Source organism: Phascolarctos cinereus, unplaced genomic scaffold (genome assembly GCF_003287225.1).
Source record: "Phascolarctos cinereus isolate Bilbo 61053 unplaced genomic scaffold, phaCin_HiC Scaffold_726;HRSCAF=1367, whole genome shotgun sequence".
NCBI classification, from domain to species: domain Eukaryota; kingdom Metazoa; phylum Chordata; class Mammalia; order Diprotodontia; family Phascolarctidae; genus Phascolarctos; species Phascolarctos cinereus.
The window spans coordinates 396,025,439-396,037,667 of record NW_027556098.1 but is presented as its reverse complement, the minus strand read 5'-3'; positions in this window follow the sequence as shown (position 1 = coordinate 396,037,667).

Sequence of the window (12,229 nt, the reverse complement as noted above, 5' to 3'; positions counted from 1 at the left end):
GACCCCTCGTGTGGCAGACGGGGAGACTGAGGCCCAGGGACGGGCTGGAGGGGACCACCGAGGCCATCGAGTCTAACCCCTTCGCTTTACAGATGGGAAATGACCCGTGGGAGCTGACACAGCTACTCTTGGTAGGAGCTGATTTCATCGTGTTGGGCTGAAATATCAGGAACTAGGTTTTACCCAGTCAGTCAACAAGCCTTTACTAAATAACCTACCGTGTGCCAGGCAAAAACGAAGTCTTTGCCCTCTGCCCTCAAGCAGCTCACATTCTAATGAAGGAGACACTAAAAAATAACTACACACACACACATAGCATTAGGAAAGACCGGAACAGCGTCTTGCAAAATTTTTTTGGTTTTGTTTTCATTTATTTATTTATTTATTTTATTGAAATAGACATCAAAATATTTATTTAAAAAAACCACAAGTTCGTGGACCCCAGGGTAAGGACCTCTGATTTAACCCAACCTCAAAAGGCAAAACAAAATTAGAGAGTAAAGCACCCCACCTTCTCACGAGCTGCCCTTTCCCTATGGTCTTCCGTTGTCTGAGGTCAGTCTCGAAGGCAGCCGGGGGGCCGAGGCAGAAGTGAGAAGGGCAAGTGTTTCAGGCATGGGAACAGGTAGGGCAGGGGAATGTCATTTGTGATAGAAAGGAGTCAGGTTCTGAAAAATTTTAAATGCCAAATTGAAGATCATATAGTTGATGCTGGAGGCAATAGGAAACCACTGTAGTTTATTGATCCCTGTGTCTTCAGAAAATCACCTTGGCAGCTGAAAAGAGGATGCATCAGAGCAGGGCAGAGATCTGAGGCAAGGAGGCCAATTTGAAGGCTATTGCAATAACCTAGGTGAGAAGTGATGAAGATAGTGGCGTCTCAGCTGCCCTTTGAAGAAAGATAGTGATTGATCATAAGAGTCTGAGGTGGGAAGAGAGAGTATCCCAGATGTGGGGAAAAGCAACTGATAAGGAGTGAGGGGCGCTGGAAGGAGCTGAGTCCCCCAGGTAGCAAGTATCTGAGAAAGGATTCAAACGCATGTCTTCCTGACTTCAGGTCCAGAACCCTAACCACTACCATTCCGTTGTATGAAACCTGCTCCTGCTGACCCTCTAAGCCCATCATTAGAATTGTGCAGAGAGTAATATGTCCATAGAGAAATTCTCCATACCAACAGAAGTCTAGCGGGGTCTTCCAGAGAAGAGTAAATAAAAGATGCCAAGGAACACTACCCCAAATAGCTGAAATTCATGGATTAGGGATCCTTTAGCTTGGATTCCTAGGCTCCTTTTAAAATGCAAATGCAGTTGGGTAGAGTTAACCCATTAAGCCACAGATTTGTCATTCACACTTTAGTGTGGATTGGTTTGATTCTAGCTACAAACAACCAAATGAGGACAGTTCCTCAGAGTTTTGATGAGTTAGGGAAGAAGTAATTTTGGAGCCTGGGGCATTGAACTGGCGGGCCTGAAGGGGGGAGGCTTGAGGAAGGCTGTTCAAAGGCACCTAGGGGAGGAAGTGGGCAGGTCAAGGAGAATCTTTAGAGTATGGAAAATCAGGCCATTCCCTCCGGGCCTCATGGTTTTGACACTGCTGTTTCTTTGGGAAGGAGCAGGAATAACAGAGAAGAAAGAATCAGGTTAAAAATACCTTAGGCTTTTTTTTTTAAATTTTACTACAGTATTATAACATATACTTGCAGTGAAGGATCTATTTTGGACAAAATCAACCCAGTTAGAATAGCGTTATTATTCAGTTGTGTCCGACTCTTCATGACGCCATATAGGGGCTTTCTTGGCAAAGAAACTGGAGTGGTTTGCCATTTCCTTTTCCACCGGATTATAGCAAACAGAGGTTAAATGACTTTCCCAAAGTCACACAGCTAGTAAGTGTCTGAGGCTGCATTGAACTGACTCCAGGCCCAGTGATCTATCCAGTGGCTACCTAGCTCTTCATATCCACTTTTCAATATCAGGACTGTTAAGTAAAATGGGGGACTTAATGAGTCATCGAGTAGAACCTCCTTATTAAAAAATAATTTTTGCTTGATATCTTCTGCTTTTTAGATCCCTTTCATCTCCAAATATATCCCCCACATCCCAACCATACAGCCATTCTCCTAATAAAAAACACAAGTGGAAAAAAGTAATTCTAGCTAATTGGCCAACTGTGTTCCTCACCCATAGTTCAACACCTTCTCTAATGAAAACAGGGAGGTGAATTTTCTGATTTCTTCTTTAGGGCCAGGCTTCCACCTTTTAATATTACAGATGAAGAAACTGGGACCCAGAGAGTTTAAGTGACTTTCAAGAGGCCATACAGATGGCAGATCAGGGATTTGAACCCAGATCTTCTGATTTCCAAGTCACCATACCTAGTCACCATGTAAATAATTTCACTATTTCATATTGGAGTTGGGATAACCAATTTCTGTCACATCATTGATGTGATGGTAAGTTACCTGGCCCCATCTAAAGAGACTTTGATTTGTGAGGTTGCATGATGTAGTTGTGGAAGACAAAAGACTTAAGTTTGAGTTCTACCTTTTCTGCTCACTACCTGTAGCAAGTCTGTTTACCTCTGAACCTCCCTTTCCCCCTCTGTAAAATGAGGGAGTTGGTCTAGATGAACATCTTAAAGTCTCTTCCAGGCCTTTTTCGGTCCTTTCTCATAATGGAAGGAAGAAGGGAGCATTGAGTTGAACTGTTACAGCTTTTGGAGCTAGAAAGGAATTTAGAAGTCACTATACAGAGAATGAAGCAGAGATATGAAGAGGTTAAGCCAAGTGGATTTGAACTCATATATTCCTGACTGGAAGTGCAGCACGCTGCCCACTGCGCCACCTAGTGGCCCACAGCCATCTGTTGTAGGCTGTGAAGAATAAACCTTTATCAATAGCCTTGTATTATTTCTAAGTGACAGCCAAGAGGGCAGCCTGAATTCCTCTTGTATAATTAAGGCTTTGTGGTCTTAGGGTACTTCCCTTCAGCATTAAGCAGATTCTGAACATCGACTTCCATAAACTTTTTTTTAAAGTTTTAACATCTTTTCCGAGAAATTTTTTTAAAAATAAAAATTCACCTGTTTTCAGGGCACTTATTACCAGCCTGTCAAGCTCACGTCTCAAATTTCCATCCAACCCTGTGTTGTAGGGATTAAACACGTTTTATCATAGAGTGACTCTATGATATCTCTATGACATAGACTTTTCCTAGGACCTGCCCCATAACTTTCCCCTTTAAATTGGGAAGTCGTGATGCACACTAGAGGCAGCTCACTAGATGCTCCCTCACCACCAGTCAGGACCAGTTCTGGGTTCCTGGAAAGGCCCATTCCTAGATTGTGAGGCCAGGCAAATCCATTATTCCAATTCGATAATTTGCATCTGCACTGAATGCTTTCATTTTCTCCGTGGTGTTCTCCCCAGGAATTGTGCTAGTCTGTGAGCCAGTGGAATAAAAAGTTATTCAGACGAGACAGTTGGATTCTGGACAGAAAGTGCTGTCTTTCTCAACTTCCATCAGGTACAGCAGCCTAATAATCCCCTCTAAAGAAGGAAATAAGGAACAGAAAAAACATCTTGAAGAGGGACAAAGTCTGAGAAAATCAAAGTTGTTTTTTTTAAGTTGAAGTATTGAGAGAGGAAGAAACCCAGTATTCCATCCTGTGCTGACTAAAAATAAAGCTATTTAGTGCCTTGACCGTAGAAAGAACTTAATAAATACTTTTTTCACTCATTCATTGTCACTGGATTGTACAAAGGAAAAAAGTTTTAATGGTTTTTTATATCTAAACCCATTTGATGGTCTTAGATGTAACAAGCCTATTTTAACTCAGCTGGAGAGGCAGAGAGACCTAGGGGATTCAAACTAGCCTCACAGCAAGAACACCTGCATCTGAGTCCCAACCGATAGTGGTTGTGTGACCTTGGCTACTTTCAGTTCTGTAATCAACATTCTAAGGCTATAAATTATAAAGAAAGTGCTGACCTCCCTCCTAAATCAAAGTAGTCCCAAGTCTATATTCTATGTGAAGTCTTTTCTGATCCCCACCCACCCACCCACTCCAAATATTGTGTATGTATGCTGTTTCCTCCAGCTGGATTGTGGGTTCCTCCAAGGCAGAAATGGTCTCACTTTTGTCCTTGTGTTCTCCATGATTTAATCAATGTTTGCTGACTGATAGTTGGAACAAACTTTTTTATGCAAGAAAGGATGCTTGAGGAGTAAGACACAGGCCTACTCTCAAGGAGTTTACAGTCTTGTTGGAGTAATAGGAAAAGGCAGGAAAATTTGGAGAAGAGAACTGGTATTATATAGTGGTGTGGGGGTGGGGGTGGGGGAGTAATCTCACTTTCCTTTTTTTTTTTTTAAATACAAATTTGAATATGTTTTATTCTGGGAACTGCTGCCTGGGAGCAAAGAGGCACACAGAAGAAACTCCATTCTCATGCAGGAATAAACCTTCCTCACCCTGACCTCCCCAGTCCAGTTGCAGTCAGCTTTCTTTTGATAGAATCTTCTCCTTCGTGCTTTGTAGGGAATTTCTTTAAACAAATTCAGCACAACTACTTTTACAAACTGATTTAAAAACAAACAACAATAACAGCCAAAAAAAAGGTCCCTTCCTGTTGCAAATTGAGCTGAATAAAATGGATTCACTTTCTATTTGTGTTCGTGTGTGATGAGGCAGGCATTCTTAGATGTAGATCTGGAGAAATGTTAGAGGTTTTCTGATCCAGTCTCCTCAGGGTATAGAGGAAGAAACTGAAAAGAAAGTAAATGATGGTGGTCAGGACACACAGGTAGGAAATGGCAAAACAAGGATTAAAACCCAGATCCCCTGACTCCTAGGGTCCCATTCTTTTCATTCACCACACAAGAAAGTTAGTTTAGATTTATTCCCCCCAAGATGTAAGTTCAAAGTTATTGAACTATTGAATTAAAAGGAGTTAACACAAGAGAGTTAGTTTATTTATCCCCCCAGGATATAAGTTCAAAGTTATTTAATTAACTATTGAATGAAAACAAAATTAAGCTTTTGTTTTATCCAAACAGATAACTAAATTATTTTCCCAATGTTATTGATGCCTTTTTTTACATCATGTTAATTTCTGAATATACCCCTTTTCTCCCTAACCCCATGAGTTTTTAGAGTGTAACAATTTTTTTTTCAAAGTTCTGTGAAAACACTTTCACTTTGTTTAGTAGCATATATGGCATTCCACACCTGTGGTCCCCCAACTCTATTTTTCCTCGTCTCTTTCTCTAGGACCAAGATTGATCATAACAGAATTGTACAACATTCAAGATAACTAAGTCAAGACACTGCTTCCTTCATCAACCTCTAAGGCTGAGAAGTATGCAAATACATATCCAACCCTTAAATTGAGTCGTAGTGAACAAAGGACAAAACAACAATCTTGTAAACCATTCCTGAAGTTACTTGGCTCTTAAAAGGGCCCTTCTTTTTGGGAAAACTACTTCCTTCAACTCAGAGTCATTCAGCCTCTCAGGCCCAGATATTGTTTCCAGCTGAAAGCCAGGATTCTTGTTTGCATTGTATAACCTCTCTGGGGAGGGGTGCATTGGGTGTGATTGCAGGATTTCCAGGGAATCCTGTTTTCTCTAAAATGTACCTCTTTCTCCTCTTTTCTCCCATTCTGCCCTCAGTGAATGCAAGTCCCTCACCTTGAAAACTGTGTAAATGATGCGGAATCTATATGTGCTTCAGCCCAAAGTGCATAAGTTCTAGCTGAACAAAGGGGTCTCGGGTAAATATTTAGAGATTAGAGCCAGCTGGGGATAGATACAAAAGCCTGGGACAATAGATTCTTTCTCAATGCACTCTCCCCAACTCTAGCAAAGCCGGGGCAGTATTCATGCACTTACTTACTGGAGGACCCAAGCCCATTGTGTTTCCTCAAGGGTCCTTTGGCTGTCAAACTCATTTGTAGTCCAAACCAAACTAAAGAGATTTAAACAACTGTGGCCTCTCCAGACCCATCTGGAGACAATTGACTGAGTTATTTAAGCGCATTTGCTGTATCCCCAAAGTTAATTACTCCTAGGAATCACTTAATTCCTCTTTGAAATATATCAGCAGAGGATGCATTCTTGAGCACTGAGGGCATGATATCCATGATAGGCAGCAGAGAGCTCATCATTTAACCACTCTTGACTGGATGACACTCCTATGCCCTTCGGGATCACAGGGATGGCATGGCTAAGAATATTGTGGGGGCCTACAGATCTTGATACCCTTTCTCTCTTTGATTCAACTTTCTCTGAAATTTCTGTTTACTTACTAAGGACAATAGCCCAACAGAGGGACAAAATAGTCACTAAGATGCATTAGAAGAGCTGACATCGATACTGCTCTTTAAGGTTTATGAATTACTTTACATTCGATTTAACAAACATGTATTAAGTGGTTACCAAATGCCAAGCACAAAAGTAAAGTTCTGTAAGCTCAGGGAGCTTAGAAACCATAGGGGCGGGGGTGAGGATGGGACACCACGTGTACACCGATAAGTGAATACAACATACATACATAGTCAATTCAAAGTAATTTCAGTGGAGAACTGATAATCCCCTCCTTATCTCACCAGATCCTCACAAAAACCCTGTCAGGCAGTCATTATTATGCCCATATTACAGATGAAGAAACTGAGACTCAAAGAAGTTATACAACTAGCATTCAAATCCAGTCTTTCTGACACCAGGTTGTAAAAACATAGGATCACAGATTTCAAGTTGGAAGGGACCTTGGAAGACATCTAGTCCAACCTCCTCATCTTTCAGTCTATATCCACTAATCATACTCATTAAATTGTAGATACTCTTTAGCATTTTATTTTATGCTAAGCAATGGGGTTAAGTGACTTGCCCAGGGTCACACAGCTAGTAAGTGTTATGTGTTTGAGGTCACATTTGAACTCAGGTCCTCCTGAATCCAGGGCTGGTGCTCTATCTACTGCGCCACCTAGCTGCCTCAGCGTTTTATTTTTGATGATTTTTTTTTTACATCACCTTCCTTTCTTCTTCCTTTCTGTCTTGCAGAGGGCCCATCACTATAATGAGGCATTTAAAAAGACAGGGATGGGGAGATATACAGTGTATCAAAACTAAATAAAGCATCCATCAATTCTGACATTATATGTAGTGGTCTACACCCATAGTCCCCCACCTTTCAGAGTATTTTTTTTAAAAAAAGCTGATATGTGATTGCGATGGAACACAATTGTGTTGTAAGAAATTACAAGCCGGTTGGTTTTAGAAAAACGTGGAGAGTCTTGCATGAAATAGTGCAGAGTGAGACATGCAGAACCAAGAGAATGTTGTATATGATAACAGCAATATTGTTGGAAGAGTAACTGAGAATGAACAAGCTATTCTGAGTGATATAAACATTCAAATCAACTACAAAGGACTTGTGAAGGAAAATGCTATCCTCCTGCATAGAAAGAACTAATATATGGACATAGATATTGTCTGGTACCACATATATGTCTATATCAAATGTTGGCCTCCTCTGATGTGGAGTTGGGAGAGAGAGAGAGAGAGAGAGACAACTCAAGATGTAACAAGATAAATAAATAAAAAACTATAATAGACACATTATTGTCTTCCACCTTAAAAACAATACAATATCAAGATTTTTTTTCCTTAAGAAAAGGTCAGGTTTCCCCAAAGGTTCTCTGCGTCAAATGTGTTCTATTTCCTGTCCCACTCTGGGATCACAGTATTAAATATGGAAAACGTCAGGCAACCTACATTAGAGGTTGCATAAGCAGCCATGTCTAAGTTTATCACTCCCCTTCTGGGAGGTCATGGTCTCTGCCCTTATCTCATTCTCATACTCGAGCTTGGGGGTGGGGTGGGGGAAAAGGAGGATGTGGCCAGTTATAGCTTTCACACCTGACTCCTAAAATAATTCCCCCAGGGTCTTCACACTTAAGTTGACCCCCTAGGCTTCCTGAAACTGGGAAAAGAGGAATGAAACTAGTTCCCAGCACCAGCAGTAAGTATCCTATGGCCCCCAGTTAGGGAAGGCAAGGCAGACCTCTCCTTGGCAAAGGGAAGGTCCTTGATTAGAGATTTTGTCCAACCGTGAATTCTTTTAAAATATTTTTACCCACAAATGGGTATTTCAAACAATTCAAGTATCTATGCTTGGCATTTCTGAAAGCTGTTGACCTAGAAAAGGGACCAAAATTACTGGCGGGTTGTTTCCAAGGTTCCATCCAAGTCAGAGTGAAGGGGAGTGAGAAAGACCACTAGAATTATATAGAACCTTTCATTTCAGTTTTGCAAACAGATTTTTTTAAAAATCCACCAATCCACCCACCAGCTTCCCAAAGTCTCAGCACCAGTGCTTCTCAAGAAAAGCTTAAAAATGCATACATCACTTGGGGCCCAGGTAGTTTTTTGGCTTTATTCATATTTCCACATGCTTCCTCTTTTCTTCAATATCTGTAGCCTGATTTATTTCAAGGGAATTGTGCTCAGAGCTCACTAAAGAGCAAAGGAGAAGAAAGACGGGCATGGTATTAATTGAAGGAACCCTAAGTCGAGAGGTGGGCAGCAAAGACAAGAGGAATATGGGAAGGGAGAAGCAGCTTTAGTAGAAAACGAAAAGTCACATCTGGGGCCCCACAGCTAGGACTTCTTCCCAGCCAGAGCATTTAGAGGGAAAGTTGTAGATTGGGGAGTGGCTGGGGTTGAGGAATTGAACTCTTACACCTGCTTGCGCAGAGAAGGCCTCAGGTTCTGTCAAGATTGATTGTGTGAATCATCCGGCCCAGCAAGTCCCTGAGCTCAGGCCTGAACAGGGAGGCAAGAGGGATTGGGGTGGGAAAGGAGGGGAGGACAAGGCAGGCGCTTTAAGTAGGCCAGGGCTTGGAGCGTGAAGCTGCAGAGAATTGTACTGTAGCAGCTGAGGCCAGGGGCTCGCCTCCCGCAGCCAGAGCAGAACATTGCGCATTAGTGACATTTTTCGGTCAATTTTCCACCTTTTAAAAGTGAGTGCGCCACCCACATGAACCAACCCTGCCCCAGTGAGGCCCAGGGGAAAGAAGAGGCCGAGTGTAGGGAAGGCCTTTTCTTTCAAGTTAAGGTATTAGAGAAGGCTTGCGGGGGGGGGGGGGGGGGGGGGCTGGAAGAGAGCGCTCGAAACCAAGCGAGGGACAGAGAGGTCTCAGTCCTTGAAAGAGCTCCAGTAGAATACAAGTTTCGGTTTTTTCCTCTGATCGTAAAATCACACACCAAGAGTTGGAAGAGGACCCAGGGGCCATCTGGCCCAATTTTCTTTAAAGACGAGGAACCGAGGTACAAAGAGGTTAGGTGATTTGAACGTAGATAGCACGTGGCAGGGCTTCCGACTCCAAATCATTGCCTCTCCCGAGCCTCGCACATTGTTATTGAATTGGATCTGAAAGAGCTCAGCTGGGTCCCTCACTCACCTTTTGCTTTTCTCTTGTTGCGAGTGGAGGGGGGGGTGGAGTTGGAGGCGGGGCGCTGGGAAAAGCTAGGCTCCCCGGAGGTGCCATCTGAGGCCAGAGGAGGAGCGGGAAATACAGTAGATAAGGGCCACTTTATGGGAGCACTAATTCTGCCGTGGAAGTTGGGGGAGTGTCCTCCTCTGCTCCACCCCCGCCCCAAAGGCCTCGTGACTCAATTGCCCCTGGGCCCTCGAGCCCCTGCAGTGCTGAGAGGCGCTTAACGAGGACCATTCTGTTGCTAATGGGCTCTGAGCTGAAAGCTCAGTTGGACCCCGAGAGGTTTATGGGGAGCTAGCTGTAATTGGAGGACAAATTACACCCGCTCTATCCCCTCCTGGCCCTAGAGAGAACGGGAAGGGATAAGCGGCCTTTCCTCTTAACCCTTAGAATTGGGGGAGTTGGGCAGCCAAGGAAACAGTCCCACGACCCCCCAGGTTCGAAGAGGAGGGGCGCAGGGCTACAGGCTCGTAGCAGCCAGCAGCAGCCTCCTCCCCAGCAGCAGGAGGGCTGGGAGGGGGTGCGGGCATGCGGGCTTCCCGGCAGTCCAGATGTTTAGCAATTCAAACCCCTGGCCTGTGTCAGGCGCCTCGTGTTTTACCACAAAGGCCGAAGGCTGAGGCTGTCTTTGTGGACACCACACAAAAGAGCCTTTCCAACCCCGTTCCCAACCCCCTCCTTCCCCTGCCCCGGCCCCTTTTAGGGCGGGCTTCTTAACACTCGGCTACCCCAGTGTCCTGTTAATCCTGGCAGTCCTTTGTGCCGTGGGCCCCAGAGCCTAGCCCGCCCGCAGACTCCTTTGTGTCAAGCCCAGGCCACAAAGGCTTGAACAACTTTGCGCCTAGTCCATAGAAATTCTCTGGGGCCCTGAGTGCGACCCGACTCATCAAAGCCGCTGGACACGTGCCTGGGGGCCTCCTCCTCGCCTACTACCTGGCTGCGACCAGCTCTTGCTGCCCAGGCTCATTTCCCTGGCCCGGTCCGGCCCGCCCGGGCCCCTTGGCCCGAGCTCAGGGGGCCCCAGGGGGAGAATGGGAGGGAGGCGCGGGGAGCAGCCAGCAGGGCTGAAAGGCCGGAGGGCGGTGCCGCGATTTTCCACGCTGTGAGGTGCAGTCCTGCCTGAGAAGGCCTGCGGGGAGAAAGGGCCCCTTGGGTAGACAGGCCCCATCAATATCCCGCCAAAGCCGAGCTGGGAGGGAAGGGGAGGGGAGAGTCGGAGATCCCTGCGACGTCCCGGGTGTGCGTGGTGTCCTCGGATCTCTGCTTCAAGTGTTTGGCCCTAAACTAACTCTCCCCGTCCGAAATCGGAGGGTTGGCTTTCAGCTCCTCGCCTTAGTAAAAGTTCTCTAGAGGCTGTTGGACCACTTCCTGCTCTGCACTTGTCCCAGGTCAAAGCTTTCCTCATATCCGTCCTGACCAGACTGGGGAGAAGAGTTAAGATCACCTGTGGCAGGCTGGAGAAACTAGATTATGTATCTTTGGTTCCCCTTTATTCAGATCTTAATTGCAACTTAATACCTAGATCCTAGTCCAATCCAATGGGTTTGTGCTTAGGTGCAGGTTATACTCTAACATGGCTGTCCCTGCACGTAAGAGGCACATTTACCAGTCCTCTTCTCTCTTCCTTCCCCACTCCCCGACACCAGGAGGGCATTTCCTTTTCACTTTCGCTTTCTGATTTCTCTGGCTTGCTTCCCTCAAGACTCTGCCCACTTGTGGCACCAGGCCTTTTCCCGGTAACCCCGCCCTCCCAGCTGCAGCCTTTCCCTTCTAAGGTTACCTTCTATCTACTCCCCATGTAGTATACATATAGATATAGACATACACACATATATACATAATGTAAATAGTGTTTTTAAAGTTTGTATATAGCTTTAAACTGCGCTAGGACTTCGGGGACATAGTGTATATGTAAGTTTAGGTACACGTTCTCTCCCTCACTAGAATGTAAGCTCCCTGAGGGCAGAGACTGTCTTTTGCGCTTAGCACAGTGTGTTGCAAGTAGTAATCGACTAACAAGTGCTTGTTGATGGTGCTTTTCATCCTCTTCCTGGAACAGTGGAAATATTCCCGGATTTGAAGCCAGAGGTTCTGCATTCAAATTCTGACGCTGATAAGCAATAGAAAAGCAAACAAGAGGACACATGTAATGACACGTATGGGGGACAGCAAGTGCACCTGGACCACAGAGAACATGCTGGAGAAGAATGGGGGGTGGGGGAGAGAGAGGAATGTGTGAGCAGCCTGTGAAGCTTTGGGCAGTTGGATTCATCTGTCTGGGCCCCAGGTATTGGACTAGATCAGTGGTTCTCAACATGTGGTTCCCTAGAAGGTCTTCAAGGTCAAAACTATCTTCCTAATAATAATATGTTTTCATTTCTAATAAATACTATAAATATAACCCACATTTAAAAAAAGGTCTTGGGGGGTTCCCAATAATTTTATTGAGGGGCACTGAGACCAAAAAGTTTGAAAACCTTTGAACTGAATGGTCTTAAAAGTTCCCTCAAAATCTAGAATCTTACTAAATTCTTCCTTATTATCCAGGTGAACAGGTAGCCCTGAAATCTCTAACCCTGGAGTCTAAGCCGGTGAAAGTGGCAAGCAAGCTGAAACGGCTGTTTGAATATTTAGAATCCACATTTTGTTTCATTTGCTTCTCATAACCTTGTGAAATAAGTACAATCATTATCTTCATTTTACTAATAAGGAAACTGAAGCACCCAGAG